Source organism: Myotis lucifugus, unplaced genomic scaffold, assembly GCF_000147115.1.
Source record: "Myotis lucifugus unplaced genomic scaffold, Myoluc2.0 scaffold_223, whole genome shotgun sequence".
NCBI lineage: Eukaryota > Metazoa > Chordata > Mammalia > Chiroptera > Vespertilionidae > Myotis > Myotis lucifugus.
The window spans coordinates 25,676-45,419 of record NW_005871271.1 but is presented as its reverse complement, the minus strand read 5'-3'; the positions used below and the strand labels follow the sequence as shown (position 1 = coordinate 45,419).

General features: G+C 43.9%; 1 protein-coding gene and 1 pseudogene across 1 annotated transcript in view; one reads left to right on the top strand and one right to left on the bottom strand.

Annotated features, from left to right (window-relative positions):
* Positions 1–19,744, bottom strand: part of CCDC3 (coiled-coil domain containing 3) — a 104,522-nt gene that overhangs the window by 72,223 nt on the left and 12,555 nt on the right. The window lies entirely within an intron of this gene.
* Positions 4,115–7,324, top strand: LOC102423210 (annotated as a pseudogene).

The following is a 19,744-nucleotide window of genomic DNA, read 5'->3' as shown; positions in this document are numbered from 1 at the left end:
TACTTCTCAACTTCTCGGTGTCTACAGTTTAAATAGGGAATGTCTACTTAGCAGTGTAGTGTCAAGGCTAATTACTTCAACACATAAATCTACCAAATCCTCTCATTTTGAAGGAAAGAAGAGTCCTTGCCTGGCTCAGTGGCTGAGCCAAGAAGTCACGGTTCGATTCCCAGTCAGAGCACATGCCTGATTTGCGAGCTGGAACCCCCGGAGAGGGCATGCAAGAGGCAGCCAGTCAATGATTCTATCTCCCTCTCCCTTTCTCTTTGAAATCAATAAAAACATATTTTAAAAAAAAAAGAAGAAGAAGAAGAAGAAGAGTCCTTGACTGTCAACATGTGGAATCAGACTCCAAGCCATCTGCTGACTTCAGATGCCTGCCACCCTCCTTGTCCCTGGGGCCTGATAGACTATTTTTACATCATGGAGTAAACTCTTAAGTTGCTGAAATGGGCAGGAAAGGGACCATTGTGGTCAACTGAACCAAGGCCTGGGCAGAAAACACAGTGGCTGGTATCTTTTCTTCTTGCCTTAAGTGGTCCTGCACAGTGGACACTTACTCCCTGGGGACCTCAGATCCCTCCCTCAGAGCACAATTTCTCACTGTGCAATTGTAGGTGGGGATGTGGAAAAGTAGGACACAGCTCCCTGGGGTCCTCAATGACTTCTTCCTTCCCAAATCCAGTGTCCTTTCCGCACCTTGAATTTCAGCTCTTGGCACTGCTGCTCTCTCCCTCCTGGCTGTCTCTGCACATGCGTCCCACCACCCTCCAGTCTCCTGCTCTCCCACCGTTTCCCATGGCTCCCTCTCTGCAGTCTTGTCCCTCCTTCCACCCCCTGCAGTCAAACCCCTAAGGCTGGTTCTCTCCTGCCTCCTCCAAGAAGGACTCATTCCCCCTCACAGCTGCAACCATCACCTCCCAGGCTGGAAGTGTTATCTCCCCACTTCTCACCCCCATTGTCTGCAGTACAGCAATCTTCACTATCAAACTGTCACCTCACACCATCCGAAAACCCATCCACACTCATGGTTCCTCCCCAAAGCCTTGAATGCAACCCCTCTCCCCAACTTCACTTGTGATGCTGTTTTGCTTTTGTTGTTTTATTTTTGTCATAGTGCTTACAGCCAAGTAGGCTTAGACTCTAAGAATGCATAGTGTACTTGGGCTTCATTTATACCTCACCCCCAATTTCTAAAGCTGGCCAGAGGCAAGTCCCCCTAATCTCTGCTACAGGTACAGGCCACACAGTTGGCTTCTGCCTTGTTTTTCTGCTGGACCTGACTCCCTACCCTAAGCCATGTCCCATTCTAAGCTGGAGCTCTGATACCTTCGTAGTTCTTGCCATGTCCCATAGCTACTTAGACACCAAGTCACATTCCAGACTCTTTCAAAATGAGGAATCCCAGAAATCAGCTTGACTTGGAGTGAACATGGCAGCAGGGGTATAGGCTGGTATAGCAGAGAAAGCCCCAACTGGGGATATAGATAAGCCTGGGTTCACACCAACTCACTGACTGTGTGACTAGGCAGACTTCTCCAAACCTGGTTCCTCGTCTATAAAATGGGGACATCACCCCCTTGCTTTTGGAGTTCCGAGGAATAAGGGAGATCATAAGAACAATGGGCTGTGATTTATTGAGCTACCATTTAGAGAGCCCTTACTCTGTGCCAGGTGCTCTGCGAGGGGCCAGGAGGAGACAGAGAGAGCAAAGCCCTCTCTTAAAGACATGAGGTCTCTTTTGTTAATAAACAGTCTGAAGGATCATCAGGGAAAGGAGAACAGATGAGATCTGCCCTTAGGGAAGCAAGAGACAGAACATGATAACACAGTGCAAGCCCTGCCCCAGCCCTGAGTCCTGGTATGGAGCCCACTACAGCAGTCCAACCCATAGGGTGAGCTGCATGGCTGAAGGGAGGATGCTCCACAGAGACCAGCCAAGGACTCTCCTGAGACCATTCCTGAGCAATTTCTGAGCAACAGGAAAGGACAGGGAAACAGGCAGCAGCACACGGCCTGGCCTCTTTCCTGAGTCCTGAAGGAGTGTCTTTGGGGAATGCCACCGACTCTTGCCTGTCTGCACCAGCACTGTCTGTGCAGGAAAAGGTAAGGGGAGCCAACTATGCTCTTGCAATATGGAAGTCTCCAGAAAGGTCAAAAGCAGCAATTATATGGTGGGTTTTGCCACCAAAAAGCTGTTGCTGCCTCCATCTCAATGAGAAGGTATAATATCTCTCTCACGCACTGCACCTTACCCAACCTCTACTGTGCAGGCACACCTTGGAGATGTTGTGGGTTCTGTTCCAGACCACTGCAATAAAGCAGATACTGCAATAAAGCATATACTGCAATAAAGGGAGCTGTAATCTTTTTGCTGGTGGAGGGTTGTGCCTTCGATCTGTAAAAACACAGTATCTGCAAAGCACAATAAATTGGGCTTCCAGGTAAACCTGACTCAGGTCTCATATCCCCAAGGCCCCTTGCACATGACCCCAGATTTTCCCCAAGTAGTATGAGGGAACCAGGCCAGACATTAGGGGACCTGAATTATTTTTCTTTAGCTGCTAACAACCTCTGTGACCTTGAGTGAGTCGTACCTCCACGTACTCATCTGTCGTGACATCTGTGGGTATGAAGGTCAAAAGAGAAGAGAAATGAAAGCACCCCGAGAACTAGGCAGCATTCCAGAAAGGTCAAAGATGGTCAACAGCATGGTCAATAGCTTTCCAATAGTGGTAAATAAGGGGCAGTGAACAGAGTGTCCCAAATCTGAAGTCCCTAAGCCACCAAAATGAAATATATTGATAGGAAAGGCCTGCTGGGTATAGTGAAAAAAATCTCATCCCATGCAGAAATCAGGGCAAGCTTTCCAAACTTCCTGTCTAGAGTTTCCATTTGTGAGACGGGCTGTGTTCTGGAGCTGGCCAAGCCGTTGGTGGTTGGCGGTTCCACGAGGGGCATCATCAACAGAGCACAAGGATAGGACAGTTGAGCAAAGGCCAGAGGTTTAGTTCCACTGCTGCCAAAATGACTGTCCCACTGGCAGGGACTGGCCACATTTTTCTCCTCCTGTTTTCCTCTCCCAGTGTGTTTTTACAGTATCTCTACTGGCTGAGAGGATGGAGCTACTGATGGTAGATTTGTTATAGTTTAGCGATTTCAACTACACGGAATTGGGAAATCTTGTATGTGGCCATTGTATTCACCTAACCTCCACCTCATCACATCCTTCAGATGGCACAGAAGAGGGAGAGGGAGGGGACAGGGCATTAGGGCCCGGCTGGAACAAGCGCTACTGGAAGCCAAGGGTGTGGAGCAGGACCGTGAACTCCACATGAGCCATAGAGGAGCCTCAAGCTAAGCTCAGAGTCAGGAATACTCAAGCTGTGTGTACCCCCAGGTCACCAGGACACCCCCATATTTCTGGGGAAAAGGAAGGGCAAATGAGATGGTCAGGGTCAAGAGGCCTAGTTTTTCCTAGTGGTAGGATCTCCACCCTAAATCCCATAAAAGGAATTGGCAGTGTTTTATGAGAGTTCTCCCTGCTGTCCCAGAGAAACCCCGTGCACACCTAACCCAAGGCTCTGCTCATCTCCCCTTTGCCCCCAAGGCCCAATCCTCAAGGTCAGACGAGGACATTCTCTTGCCAGGTCCTGCAATGGTAGGGACCAACCTCACGAAGAGCAAGACCTGACTGCTGCCAGGCACATAGGAAGAAAAGTGGGCTGGCTCAGTGGTCAGAACAGAGGTGGGCAGGTGGGAGATGAGGACAGGATGAATATAGCTTCCACATGACAGTCCCAACAAACCCCTGCTCTCCCTGGAAATATTTTGGAACCCAAATCAAAGGTATGAGATGGAAGGAAAGGATAGAGTTATAGGGGGAGAAGAAGGTAGAAGAAAGAATAATCATAGGAATAACATTACAGCCAGTATTTACTGAGCCTTTACTGTAAGTACATTAAGCAATTAACATGAGTTGATACATTCAACCCTCCCAACAACCTTATGAAGTAGGTTCTATTATTACCTCATTTTTTAGATGAGGAAACTGATCCCACAGCCAGTATTGAAAAATGTCCCCAGGGCCTCCAAGACACAGCTACCACTCTGAATGGCCAAGAAGAAAAGGCCAACTTGTCTGGGAAATGCCATTCCATATGACAAAATGGGAGCCTGGCAACCTGCTGTTGAGAGTGTTTGTCAGAGTATCAAGGAAGAAGACAACTTGGCCCTGAGGGTATGGGCACCCTGTGGTGCTGGCCCACCAGCAGAGGCACCTACCTCCCTGAGCAACAAGGTAGGTGTCCATCACCCTAGATCACTGTCTAATCGGAGGGCTTTCTGTGAGCCTCTGGTCCTTCAGCCTCTTGGATGGATCTTACTACATAGCACATGGCACAACCAGATCCTCAAATCCTACCCAGGGATGAAGATTTGATGACCAGATCTGCATCTCCTTAGCACTTCAGTACATCTATAGCACAACACCCCCCCCCAAAACATGTCTCCCCAAATTGATAATTGAACACTTACTATGTGTCAGAGACTTGTAATATCTGGTGTTTTATATACATTGTTTCATAAAATCCTCAACCCTTCCAGGTAAACCCTTCCAGGTAAGTATTGTCATGCCTTCCTTGTATGTCCCTGAGACTCCCCTGTTAAGGGATTCCCAGTGGTCAAACAGCTGGTAAGGTCAGGAGTCAAGTCTATGCCTGATTCTGCTCTAGTCATTTGTGGGCTTCTCTGATGGGTCCCATTCTAAGGTTTAAATTGTTTTGGGTGCTGTGGGCTTTGATCTCACCATTCACACTCTCTTCCCAGGCCCCTGACCCAGCAGGAAGGAGAGGCCAATCCCTCATAAATGTCTTCCATTCAGGGTCTTCCAGTCTTCTGCCCATATCACCTCAGAGGGCTCAGTGAGGAAGGTGTTTGCTGCCCCCGCCCCCCGCACCACCTATCCCCACCACGCATGCTCATTCCAGGCCTCCCACACCCACCAATGGAAACAACCAAGGTTCATTTTGCACCGAGCCCCAGCCCAAGTTCTGAACAGACAAGAACCTTCCCATGTTCTGCTCAGCCCCAACTCCACCTACTGGGCATTAGTTGAGCCTTATAAAGGAGCAAGAACATGATGGGTTTTAGCAGCCTTTGAAGAGAAAGGCTTAAAGAGAAAACAAATCCACCAAATCAGTTCATCCCTGGTTGTTTTTCAACTAGAGGAATGATGGGCAAATCAATACTGAGCCACTCCTCCGATGGTCCTGGGACTCACAAGCCTCCCTTTGTGGTGGCCAGGCCTGCAGCAGAGCGCTCAGAACAGGCAGGTGCCCACCTGCCAGGCATCATGTGGACAAGTCCTGCTAACAGTCTTCTTACCAGCACACTCTGGTAAGAAGGGGTGCTCCCTGGCAGTTGACAGAAGAAATGGACATTGTGCATTTAGCCAGAAATTCTTACAGGAAGGCCTCAAAGCATTTCATTCTTATCATCTTTTAATCATGTTACAAGGGTGATATGGTTAAACCAATCCAAATTTTCAGGTGCAAAATTTAATTTCCCCAGGTTCCAATGAGTTGAAATGAGACCACCTAGATGGGGAGGAGGAGATGTGACCTTGGGGCATAACTTGGGCCTTGCCCAGTGACTCAGTGGTCCACAGAAATGACCGTGTCTCTGTAGTACCCGGGCAGTAAGCACCGCAAAGCAAAGCGCAGTGGCGGGAAGGACCTGGAGATCCTCTTGGCTGCCGCGACAAGGATGTGGAATGCTTTTTGTCCAGAAACAAAAGAAGAAACCGGAAGTGATGTCACAATCAAAACAAGCTGGGACTTGAGTGTCTGCGGTGAATTGGTGACCCCAAATGGAAAAGATCCTGCTCACTTGCTGTTGGCTATGGAAGGTGGTTGTGAGGCCCTGCACTCCCACCTGGTGGGCCTTCGCCTGCTGCCTCATAACTGCCCGCTGTGGATATTTCTTAATATCCAAACTCCAAGAATACACTGGATACCACTGTTATAAAACCAAGGGAAAATTATGAAGAAATGTTTACATTACTGAAACTACAGTTGAAAGCATGCTGCATCAGCAAATCTGGACATTGGGCCCAGCTGATAACGGAAGAGTGTCCCAACAGTTATAGTCCAACTGGCATTAAAATAGGACATCAGCTGGAGTCAAATGCAGAAGCATCAGCTCAGGGTGTTGCCATGGAATGAAATGCATATTGCCTCACTGATCTGATATGAGCATGTGTTCTCGATCTGTGAAGTCCTTATGAAAAGGATAGTGAAAATATTCAAGAGCAAGTAAACTCTGACCTGGAGGTGGCTTCCGTCCTATTTAAAGCTGAATGCAATATCCATACATCTCCTCCAGGAATCCAAGTAAGGCATGTCTATAGTCCCTCTACAACAAAGCACTTCTCACCCACAAAACAGTCAATTACTCTAACGAGTAGACACAGAGGAAATGAGGTCTAAACCACACCTCTGTTAGCAATTCTTTATCTGTCCAACAGTTGGCTGCTCAATGAGAGATGCTCTACTTGCCACTTGTATGGAACAAGAAAATGATATCAATCACACGGATGAAGACAGATTTACTCCTCTGATGTGGGCTGGAGTACACAGGCAAATAGCTGTAGTAGAGTTTCTACTTCAGAAAGGTGCTGATCCCAGCTTCTAGAAAAAGTGTCCCTGGCCTGTACTAACGGCTACATAGATATTGTCAAAGTGCTGCTTGATTGTGGCATTGATGAATACTTTTGGAGGCTCACCTTTGCTTTGTGCTGTACATGGAAATCATGTGAAATGTGTAAAAATGCTTTTAGAAAATGAAGCTGACCCAACACTCCGGTCCAGTTTAAGAACCCATTGTGGCCCTCGAGTCAAAAAGTTTGCCCACCCCTGGACTACACTGTCACTGGCCTGTACTAACGGCTACAAAGATATTGTCAAAGTGCTGCTTGATTGTGGCATTGATGAATACTTTTGGAGGCTCACCTTTGCTTTGTGCTGTACATGGAAATCATGTGAAATGTGTAAAAATGCTTTTAGAAAATGAAGCTGACCCAACAAATGAAACCGACACTGGATATAATTCTATGGATTTAGCTGTAGCCCTGAGCTATAGAAGTGTCCAACAGGTTGCTGAGTCACATTTACGGAAGCTGTTCAAAATACCAAGGAGTAGACAGTCTTCAGAAAGTGGTGTCTGCCCTTTCCTGTACATTTTTTTTTTGCCTACAGCACCCGGTATTCCCAGGCGTTTCCTTTACTTTTTGGCCCTTATAAACAACAGCTTTGTTTGCTTATAAGTTTTTAACTCAGGTGCAATATTTACTGATTTTTCGTAAGTTTTAATAAATATTCCTCTGAGTAATTCATTGGTTTATAATAAAATTAATGTTGATGCTTTTTTGTAAATGTGTTTTATAGCATATTTAAAATGATAAATAAAAGTTTTGTGGTATGTAAATATTTATGGTACAGATAGTTATCTGTCTTTGTATTGAGTGCTATAATTTAACATTTTCAGGAATTATTCTACTCTATTCATCTTCACTCTTGTATTAATTTACTAACTTTATATAGAGTTTGCTATAAATCCATAGAAAAAATTATTATTGAATTAAAAATGCACAGTATGTTTACAAAATGTTGTAAATAAATAAAGTACATTTTCAGTTTAAAAAAATAAAGAGATGTACACCTGGAAGCCCAAATTTCTTGATCTGAAAGACTACCCCCACACACACCATTCTGAGATGGCAATTTAATGGCCCAAAATGCAAATGCAAACTGCATTTGGGACTTTACCAAATTATGGAGGTCCCATTCACCAGCTGGCCACTCTTTACTCTGTGCCAAGCTCTTTGCTTGAATATGTCTTTAAGTCTCAAAATAATCCTGTGAAATACCTCAGTTTTATAGAAAAAGTGAAGGCTCAGAGGAGTTGAATGACTTGCCGAGTGTCACAGAATTCGTTTGGAGGAGTCCTAGGATTCAACTGCAGGGTGGGCTCCGATCCAATGGTATCCACCACTTTTAAGTGTCCACAAGAAGGTAAGCAGTGCCTTCTACGTTTCTTCTTGGCATCCATAAAGCCTGTCGATACCAGGGTCCATAAAGCTTCTCAAGGGAAGAGAGCAAACCCACGCCCCGTAGAGTTAGTAGCTGAGTGCAGTGCTGACAATGAGAGCACTGACACTAATTTCGGGGACAGGTCTCCCCAGTAAGCATAAAATCCCGGCCCTGAGAGAAACATATTTGCAACATGAATTGGCTAGAGGGAAAAGCAATGACCTTCACTGGAGGGTTTCAACTAATTAGTGTTTTTTCTAACACAAAATCCAAGCCTTCAGAGGGCCTTTCCAATAAGGCTTTATAAGCAGTTTTCAAACACTAGGAAAGACTTACCAGGTGTACCGGTTAATAATGTGGATTTTGTAATCAAAGAAAACACGATAATTTCAAGAGAAACATCAAAAGTGCTTTATTCAAAGTAATGTCCATCGCTAGCTACACATTTCCCCCATCTTTCAGGTAATTTGTGGATCCGTCCCAATAGAACTTTTCTTGTATTGAGGCAAACCATTCAGAGACCCAATTTTCCACTTCTTCGTATGTTTTGAAGTGCTGCTCAGAAAGTGCGTGTGCCATCAATCGGAACAAGTGGTAATCTGAAGGAGCAAGGTCTGGTGAATACAGCGGGTGGGTTAATACTTCCCAGGCAAGATCTTTTAATGTGTCTTTAACTGGTTTTGAAGTGTGTGATGGTGCATTATCATGAAGCAAAATTACTTTGCCGTGTCTTCTGGCCCATTCTGGTCATTTTACGATCAAAGTGTGGTTCAAAATGATTATTTGTTGTCGGTAGTGATCAGTATTAATGGTTTCACCTGGTTTTAGAGCTCATAATATACCACACCTTCCTGATCCCACCAAACGCAGAGCATTTTCCTTCTGAAGTGATTTGGCCTTGCAGTTGATGTGAACAGTTGACCTGGATCAGCCCATGATTTTGTGCGTTTGGGATTCTCAAAATGAATCCACTTTTCATCGCCAGTCACAGTTCAATGCAAAAAAGACTTTCTTTCATGCCTTTGAAGCAACATTTTACTGATGACTTTTCGGTTTTCCATTTGTCTCTCATTCAGTTGATGTGGCACCAATTTTCCTTCCTTTAAAATCTTTCCCATTGCTTGTAAACGATCAGAAATTGTTTGATGAGCAACGTTTAATCTTTCTGCGAGTTGTTTTTGAGTTTGACATGCATCTTCATCCAATAATGCTTGTAATTGTTGGTCTTCAAACTTTTTCTGTTGATCTGGATGTTGTTCGTCTTTCACATCGAAATCATCACGTTTAAACCAGCATTCACAAGTATCTTGAGATGGAGCATGTTCACCATAAGCTTCCCGAAGTATACGATAACTTTCAGCAGCACTTTTCTTCAAAATAAAATAATGAATTAAAACCTCCCACAAATGTTCTTTTTTTGGCACGAAATTCAACATTTTTAAAGGTAAAAATATCTATGATGTTAACACCTTCAGCAAATTTGACATATGAAGTTTTGAAGCTTGCTGTCAATACAACAAAATAGCATACATATCAAATCGCATATATATGAACATATGTGCAACTCCATCTATTGAAAAAAATCCGCATTATCAACCGATACACCTGGTACTGCTGACTCCTTCAGCCATAGTAATACTTCATCTTTGATAAACACATATTAAGTTCCTATTGATTGTGAAAAGAATTGGATTTTTGATGCCTTTTCACTAGTAGCTTATGACGACCTAATTAGGGAAAGATAAATACTCATGAAACACCTGGAGTAAATGTAGGTATAGCCTTTCTTAGACAACAGGACAGAGGAAGGGACTGGCCTGGGCTTGTGCATGGATGGAATATGGATGCTGCCTACTATATAGCTTGACTGATTCGATGCATCATCCAGAAAAGAAAAGCTATTTTCTTGAATGGCCTGTTGCACTCACATTTTTTTTTTACTTAAGGGATCAAAAGCTTTAAAATGCAAATGTTTATGGAATGGTAATAAATAATGCCACGGCTACTCTTTACCACTTTAACCTGAATTATTCCTTGGGATCAACTTCAACTGTCTAGCAGTCTTGGGGTTGGTTACATGGCACAGGTCAGGAAAGGAAATATGTGCGCCTGGAGAATGGGACACTGAGAAAGAGACAGGGAGGAGGCATCAGGCAGGTGGGCAACCTGGGGTCTGCTGGGAGAACCCAGAGAGGAAAACAAGACAGAAAGACAGACAGACAGACGGACAGCACAGAGAGACCACCCTGGTCTCCAAACACAACTACAACCATTTCCCAGAAAACAGAAATCGACACTTCTCTGCAGTCACAGAATAAGGAAATGGAAAAGGATCCTCTTCTCAGATCAAATAAATAGAAATAACAGAGAAAGCACCTACAGCGTTGCCATCTGGTACCGTGCAAGAATGCCCTTCCCTTCCCTTTTATGTCAGCATGCACCTATAGGTATGTATGTGTCGGTCCACTTCCTCTGACTTTCAGTATGACAGTTTTGCTACTACAAAGCTATAACAAAGGATTGGACACTTCTGGAACCCTATGCTGGTTTCTACTAACATTTTTAAATAGTCTTATGATTGAAATTATGATTATTTAAAGTCAACACAGCAGCACCAGGCCACATGCTAACCACTAACAATTGTAGCTGTGGAGTTTTTGTTTTCCTGTAAAATAATTTTGTGATGTGGCATTAAGGGGTTGAACTAGTTGACTTCCCAGCTCCCCCCTGGCCCTGCATTCTTCATCCTGTGTCTGTACAAAGTAAATGGAATGGCCTTGTGTGCACTCTGAAGACAATGACCTTGGAACATGCTGGCAGCATCTGGGGTTGCCCAGGCCCTGGGGGGGAAGCATGATTCTGCCAGATGTCACAACTGATTTAAATAAAAGAAAGATGAGAACCAGCCAGAGGGAACTGATGCTTGACAGCGTCCCTGAGGGTCTGTCCAGTGAGAGCCAGAGCAGTGTGGGGGAGACAGGGGAGATCTCCTCTGCCCAGGATACACAGGCAGTGCTTGCTGTAGCCACTGTGATCAGGGCCCAGATATGTCCTTGCTTGTCTGCAAAACCACAGTGCAGGCTGAGAAAGGTGAGAGCTGAAGCTGTTGGGCAAAGGGACAGGATGATGCAAAAGTGTAGGGCCTACAGAAAGGGGAAGGAGTGTGGGGAAGAAGAAAGCATAAAGGCAAATTCACTTTTCCCCTTCCCAAGAGAAGTTTGCATGAGCTAGGATGTCCACAGAGAGAGCTCGGATGGTGAGAGATGTTCTGCTTCCAAGAGAGAAAGGAGATAATGATCATCGTTTCATATTTAAAACCACAGCTTAATGGCCAGAGATCTTACACACCTCTGTGTCCCTCTGCAAAGCCTCTGCAAGGACAACATATTCAACCTCCACGTCTACCTGGGGACAATGAAACACTGAAAAAGAATTTAATGAAGAAAGCAACCACAGACTTCAGGAACAAAAGTGAGAACTTTTATTTTCTAGCCGGCAAACTCTCAGATTGCTTTGTTTAATTTCCTTTTAATACTGGAGCACGTCTCCATAGTAACTCCAAGAACCGGGAGCCTCATGAGGCCAGGTGGAGGCTGGAGGACTCTCCTCTTTGGGATCATAGAAGACCTCTCAGGGAGGACCATACTTCATTTTGATTTCCTCCCTCGCCATCTCAGTGTTTATGAACTGAAGTGCTCTAGAAAGGCTTCAGGACTGAACATTATTATGCAAGAAAATAAACAAAATTAAGGAAGAAAAAGGATACTCAGTGAAGTCTCTTCAACAAACCAGAGTGAGAACTTTCTCCTGCTGACTTCTGACTTTTGGGCACAGGAGCTATACCTGACGGAATATAGGCGGCTATCTGCAGAACCTGAGTACCAATTACAGTGGGGCCTTGACTTACGAGTTTAATTCATTCCGAGACCGAGTTCGTTAAGGAGCTCATTAAGGAGCTCGTTAACTCAAATTACTCTATCAACTCAATGCAAAAAATCGGCCGAGAGACAGCTGGTATCTCAAAAAACTCGTTAGTCGGGACACTCTTAAGTCAAGACCCCACTGTATTTACAAAGCTCTGCGTTTGACTACCCTCAAAGTTCCATACCATAAGGACCTACTGTAATCCATTTTGCTGATGGAGAAACTGAATTGTGGTGAGATCATGTGATTATCAAAATGAGATTATTAAAAATGAGAATTGACTAGCATGGATCAAATCTACAGCTATGGTCACATATTACAACGTGAGTGAACCTTGAAGACTTCATGCTAAGTGAAATAAGGAAGTCGCAGGAGGAAAAACACTAAATGATTCCACTTATTTGAGGTCTCTAAAGTAGTCAAACTCATAGAAGCAAAAAGTAGCATGGTGGTTGGCAGGGACTGAAGGGGCAGGATGGGGAGTTGCTGTTGAATGGGCCCAGAGTTTCAGTCATGCAAAATGAAAAAGTTCTGGAAATCTGCTGTATAATTGCATGTAGTAAACAACACTGTACTATACACTTAAAAATTTGTGAAGAGGGTAGATTTCATGTTATATTGTTTTATCACAATAAGAAAATATCTATAGCTGTGAGTAGCTTAACAGTTGTGTCTGCTCCTTCCTAGTCTGCTGCAAAGAAGAGTTTGAAGACTTTTCACTTATACTATAAAGGAAAATGTCTACAGCCATAGCTCTAGTGAAAAGAGATAACAAACATGGCCAAAGACATGAAGAGACATTTCACTGAAAAGGCAATGCAGATGATAACCATGCTCCAACGAATGGGAGGACATGATTGTAAATCATATATCTGATAAGGGTCTAGTGTCCAAGATATGTAAGGAACTCATGTCCCTTTGTAAAGCCTCTGCAAGGACAGTCAACACATTCAGCCTCCATGTCCACATGAAAACACTAAGAAATAATAAAAAGGAAAAAAAAGAAATAATAAAAAGTAACACAATTAGCCCTGGCCTGTGTGGCTCAGTTGGTTGGGTGTTGTCCCATGCACCAAAAGGTTGCTAGTTTGATTCCCCGTCAGAGCACATGCCCAAGTTGTGGGCTTGACACCTTGTAGGAGGCATGCAGGAGGCAGCCAATCGATATCTCTCATATCGATATTTCTCTCTCTCCCTCTCCCTTTCTCTCTCTCTAAAATCAATTTTAAAAAATGTAAAAAAATACTGGGCAAAGGACTTGAAGAGACATTTCTCCGAAGAAGATATACAAACGACTAGTAAGCACATGAGAAGGTGCTCAACATTACCAGTCATTTAGTAAATGCAAATCAAAACCACAATGAGATACTACTTCATTCCCACTAGGATGCTTGATTCAGTAAGACAGAAAATAACAAATGGTGGGCAAGATGTGAAGAAATTAGAATCCTCATACACTGCTGGTGGAGAAGGGAAATGGTGCAGCTGCTTTGAAAAACAGTTTGGCAATTTCTCAAAAGGCTAAACATAGAGTTACCATATTATCCAGCAATTCTACTTCTAGGTATATACCAAAGAGAGATGAAAATATCTATCAACATAAAAACTTACACATAAATATTCACAGCAGCATTATTCATAATAGGCAAAAGTGAAAACAACCTAGTGTCCATCAACTAATGAATGAATAAGCAAAATGCGGTACACCTATACAGTAAAATATTACAACAGAGATGAACCTTGAAAACATTAGGTGAAAGTAGCCAAACACAAAAGGCCACATATTATAAGACTAGAGGCCCAGTGCACAAAAATTTGTGCACTCGGGGGGATCCCTCAGCCCGGCCTGTGCCCTCTCGCAGTCTGGGACCCCTCGTGGGATGACCACCTGCTGGCTTAGGCCCGCTCCCCGGGGAATTGGGCCTAAGCTGGCAGTCAGATGTCCCTCTGGCAGCCCAGGAGCTCTCGGGGGATGTCCACTTGCCAGTGGGGAGCAGGCCTAAGTTGCAGTCGGACATCCTTAGCACTGCTGAGGAGGCGGGAGAGGCTCCCACCACCACCGCTGTACTGGCAACCATCAGCCTGGCTTGTGGCTGAGCAGAGCTCCGCCCTGTGGGAGCACACTGACCAACAGGGGGCAGCTTCTGCATTGAGCGTCTGCCCCTGGTGGTCAGTGTGTGTCATAGTGACCAGTCATTCACAGTTGTTCTGCTGTTAGGGTCAATTTGCATATTACCCTTTTATTATATAGGATAGAGGCCTGGTGCATGGGTGGGTGGGGGCTGGCTGGTTTGCCCTGAAGGGTGTCCTGGATCAGGGTGGGGGTCCCGCTGGGGTGCCTGGCCAGCCTGGGTGAGGGGATGAGGGCGGTTTGCAGGCTGGCCACAGCCCCTTCAGGGTGGGGGTCCCCAATGGGGTGCCTGGCCAGCCTGGGTGAGGGGCTGATGGCTGTTTGCAGGCTGGCCACAGCCCCTTCAGGGTGGGGGTCCCCAATGGGGTGCCTGGCCAGCCTGGGTGAGGGGCTGAGGGCCATTTTCAGGCTAGCCACACCCCCTTCAGGGTGGGGAGTCCTGCTGGGGTGCCTGGCCAGTCTGGGTGAGAGGCTGATGGCTGTTTGCAGGCTGACCAAGCCCCTCAGCGGGGACCCTCACCCCATGAGGGTGTGGCCATCCTGGGTGAGGGGCTGATGGCTGTTTGCAGGCTGGCCACAGCCCCCAGCCACCCAAGCTCCCAGTGGAGGCTGGCTGGAAGCAGGTATCTAGGATTTATTTATCTTCTATAATTGAAACTTTGTTGCCTTGAGCGGAGCCCACAGCCAGCCAGGGCAGATGGAAAGCTTGACTTCCTCCATCGCCGGGGCAACCAAGCCTCCTGCTTGCTCCAGCTCCATGGGCTGCAGGCCGCCATCTTGATTGGGTTAATTTGCATATAGTCGCTCTGATTGACTGGTGGGCGTGGCTTTGGGCATAGCAGAGGTGCAGTCAATTTGCATGTTTCTCTTTTATTAGATTAGATTTCATTTATATAAAATGTCCAAAATTGGCAAATCCCAAGAGACAGAAGGTGAGTGGCTGCCAGGGGCTGGGAAGAGGGCAGAATTGGGAGTGACTGGTAATGGGTTCTGGGTTTCTTTTTAGAAGGATGAAAATGCTTTGGAAATAAATGATGATGGTTGCACATACCAGTGAACAAAGTGTACTTAATTGTACACTTTAAAAGGGTGAGTCTTACAGTTTGTGAGATATAGATATAATTCTATATCTCAATGAAAAAAAAAGATTTAAAATCATGGTGAGATAGTATTACATACCTATCAGAATGGTTAAAAAAAAGTGATAATAGCAAATGCTGGCAACAATACAAAAAACTGGATCACACGTTGTTGGTGGAAATATAAATGACCCAGCCACTTTGGAAAATAGTTTGGAAGTTTCTTTTAAAATGAAAAAATTGATTTACTATATGACCTAATAATGACAACCTTGGGCATTTTACTGCAGAGAAATGAAAACTTAAGTCCATACAAAAACCTATACATCAATGTTCAAAGTAGCTTATTCACAATAGCTAGTAACTAGAAACTAGCAGTAAATGTTCTTCAGTGAGTGATTTAACAACAGATGGCACACCTATAATGAGAAATATTACTCAGCAATCAAAAGGAAGACAACAACTTGGATTAACCGCAGGGAACTTTGCTGAGTGAAGAAGACAATCTCAAAAAGCTATGTACTGTAAGGTCCTACCTATATAACCATTGAAACAAAATTCTAGAGAGAACAGATTAGTGGCCACCAAGGTTTAAGAATGGGTGAGGAAGAAGGTGTTGCTATAAAGGGGTAACACGAGAGGCCCTGGGGTGATAGGGCAGTCTATATCTTGGTTGAGGTGGTAGTGACAGGAAGCTACACATGTGACAAACTTGTCTAGAGTTTTACATGCTAGTAAAATCCTCATACATTGACAATTTCTCAAAAGGCTAAACATAGAGTTACCATATGATCCAGCAATTCTACTCCTAGGTATATACCTGTGGTTGGCAAACTGCGGCTCGCAAGTCATATGCGGCTCTTTGGCCCCTTGAGTGTGGCTCTTCCTAAGCCTTAGGAGTACCCTAATTAAGTTAATAACAATGTACCTACCTATATAGTTTAAGTTTAAAAAATTTGGCTCTCAAAAGAAATTTCAATTGTTGTACTGTTGATATTTGGCTCTGTTGACTAATGAGTTTGCCGACCACTGGTATATACCAAAGAGAGATGAAAATATATATCCACATAAAATGAGAGAGAGAGAGAGAGAGAGAGAGAGAGAGAGAGAGAAGAAGAAGAAGAAGGAGGAGGAGGAGGAGGAGGAGGAGGAGGAGGAGGAGGAGGAGGAGGAGGAGGAGGAGGGGGAGGAGGAGGAGGAGGAGGAGGGTAACTGGTGACACCTGAATTAGCTCTGTGGACTTTACCAATGTCATCACTTGGTTTTGCTATTGTACTATAGTTATATAAGATGTTCACCATAGGGGAGAATGAGGGAAGGGTACCAAAAACCTCTCTCCATTTCTTTGCAGCTGCTAGTGAATCTATATTTACTCCAAAATAAAGTCTTTTTTACAGTAATTATATAGTAAAGCATTAGTCAATGTTTAAGAATAATTGCTGTGTTTCAATAAAATTCATAGTTGATGGCAAAAGTAGAAAAGAAATGACAGCCAGCACAGTCAGCCACAAACCATCCCCTCTATGTGTAGGAGGGAGTTCTCCTCTTACTGTGAATTCCCATACTCAAAAACAAGTCAAGAACATCCAGTGTGGACCACACATGTATCCTCACTGGTCCTCTATTTTCCTGCATGCAGCTCGACTATCATCTCTGGATCTTCATTCTTGCTCTTCTCTGTCTGAATTCATCCTCTTCTCTTCCCTCCACCTATCCTAATACTTCCCTCCTCATGAGGCCCAGAAGCAGAATCCATCTTCCCATGTGGGTTAATTGTATTCCTCCAACTACATACTGGAGTTCAGACACCAGGTGCCCTTCTACTGTATTCTCCATAATACATGACACAATGCTAAGAATGTAGGGGGTACTCAAAAATCCTTGTTGATGGAATAAAAGCCGGTCTGCCTTGAGTCTTTTATTCTTACTCTCATGAGGGAGAATGGGTACATGTGAAGACATATAAGCCATGACAAACGTTTCACACATAACCACTACTTTGTACTTTCAAATGTCATTTCAGTTGGTTTCAATGCAGTGCTGTGAATGAGGCATAGTAGATATAATTAGACCCATTTTACAGGTAAGGCAACTGAGTTCAGAATGTTCAGTGATTTCCAAAGTCACAGTTGATACTGATTCAGGTTTAGAACCTAAGACTCATTCTAAAGCCCTACCAAGTTGCAAATCGCCACATTAAAGCTTTATTTTTAAGAAGGTTCATTATTAAAATTCAAATCTTCACAAAGGAAGTGTAACATTTTGAAGCACAAGATGTGGTGTTTAGCCAACACCTTGGAAGTGGCTGAAGCCCTGTAGGAAGAGGACAGAGAATAAGTGTCTTAAAAGACATTTGATCAAGGACAAATTGGAAGAACACAGGAAAATGTCCACTTCCAAAATATATCCTAAATCCAGGCATTTCTCCCAGCGCCCCTGCTATCTATTCCCTCACTCAAGCCTCTAGTCCTCAGATCATACCACTCCATTCAATGGCTTCCCAAAGCACAAAGATCTAAACTTCTTATCCTTGCTTAGAAAGTTCTAAATGGTGTGGCTCCTGCTCACCTCTCCAAATTCATCTTGTTCCATTCTTCCTCCACCAACAATGCTCACACATACTTTTCCAACCCTCAAGTGTGCCAGGCATCTGTCTTGGCCAGTAGCATTGGTTTTCTCTTCTACCTGGAATGCTTTTCTGCCTGACCTTTGTTTAGCTGGCCATGTGTCATTCAAAGTTCAGTGTGTTCTCACCTCAACCAAACTAGTTACCAGTTCCTATCATATTACTTTCTTTTAATTCTTTGCCAAACACCTATCACTATCTGACATTTGTTTCATTGACTGATGTATTGCCTGTCTCTCCCTCATCCCACTGCAATGTAAGTTCTAGGAGGGAAGAGAGAGGTTTACTTTTGTTCTCTTTTGTATTCCCAGTGCCTAACATATAGTAGGTGTTCAATAAATATGCGTAGAGGAAGGCAGGGAGGAAGAAAAAGACCACCACCCTACCTACTTCACAGCTCTGGCTCTATTTGGCCAAACGAATGGCCTAGTAATGACAACCTGAGAGTAGAGTAATAGCCTTCACCTAAGAAGTAAATGAATTACATGATCATAGAAACCTTAAAAGCACCATGAAAATAGTATAGTTATAGGTCATCTTACAAGGTCTAGATCAAGCCCCGTCTCTTCTCTGAGATCTTCCTGGAATACTCAAGGCCTCTCTACTCCCTCCCTGCTCTGACTTCCTAGAGCTTTATTGCCCACACTACCCATGGGATATGTAATAATCCCCGTATTTTCATTGGTATGAGTGCCCACTATGTGAGGGAACCCTGCTAGGTCTTGAGAATATAATGATGAATTAGGAGTTTATATATAATTTACACCCTGGTTCTAGGCCATAGATATTAAAACAATATTTGCATAATTCATTACTTGACTATATTTGTGGTAAGTGACACAAAGAAAAGTAAGTGTGTACTAACAGCATAATTGGAGGACAAAACCAGACCAGCTGGATAAAGGAAGGAAAGCAGGTAGGAAGTGGGTCAGGGAAGTAACAGTTACTCTGTAAGCAGAAAGCCTCTCCAGTGTAGGAGGCAGAAGACCAGTGAGCCAAAAATAGAATGGACTTAAAGTCAGGAGACCATGGTCTCACTTTTAGTCCTATCACTGTCTACCCACATTCCATTTCACTTATCAGGCCTCAGTTCACTTAACTGTGATTATTAATATCAGAAATAATTAAAGTGTTTGTAGAACCCTCAGAAAAATAAAATATTACCACATAATTTTCCAGAGATAAAATAATTTAATTTCAACAAACAAAACATTTATTGGGCATGTTTTACATGCTTAATACAAAGATCCATAAAGATGAATGGATTTGCCCAAGATTAATATTAGTAAGGACAGTCCAGATTAGAATCCAGATTCTCCTGAATCCCAGCACTGGATTCTTCCCAAAGGTATCCACAGCCCTCTACAATCTGGTCCAACTCTAGCTAGGCAATTTCCCACTATTCTCAATGTTAGCAGCCCAATGGCTGAAATCATCCCAATCAATGTTTACTCCATGTCTTCTGAAATTCTGGACCCTATTATGAGGTCACACATCCCCCTTTCATAGCTCAGATTGTGAAATGGTCCCTAACTTTGAGTGTTTGTCTCAAGTAACACCTCCTCTTGTACCATTCTCCTATCACCAAGTTGGTCTACAGCAGTGGTTCTTGAAGTCTACAATTTCTGGGGGATCCTGAGATCCTTTCAGGGGCTTCATGAGATCAAAACTATTTTTGGAATAATACTAAGATGTATTTTTTACTGTGTTGACATTTGCACTATTGGTGCAAAAACAAAGGTGGGTAAAACTGCTGGCACATAGAGCATGTCAAGGCAGTGACAGCAATTATACTAATAGGCATTATATTCTTCAGTGCCTTGTGTGGGGGAAAAAGAAAAGCCAATTTAATTTAAGAATGTCCTTGATGAAACAGTAAAAATCATTCATTAAA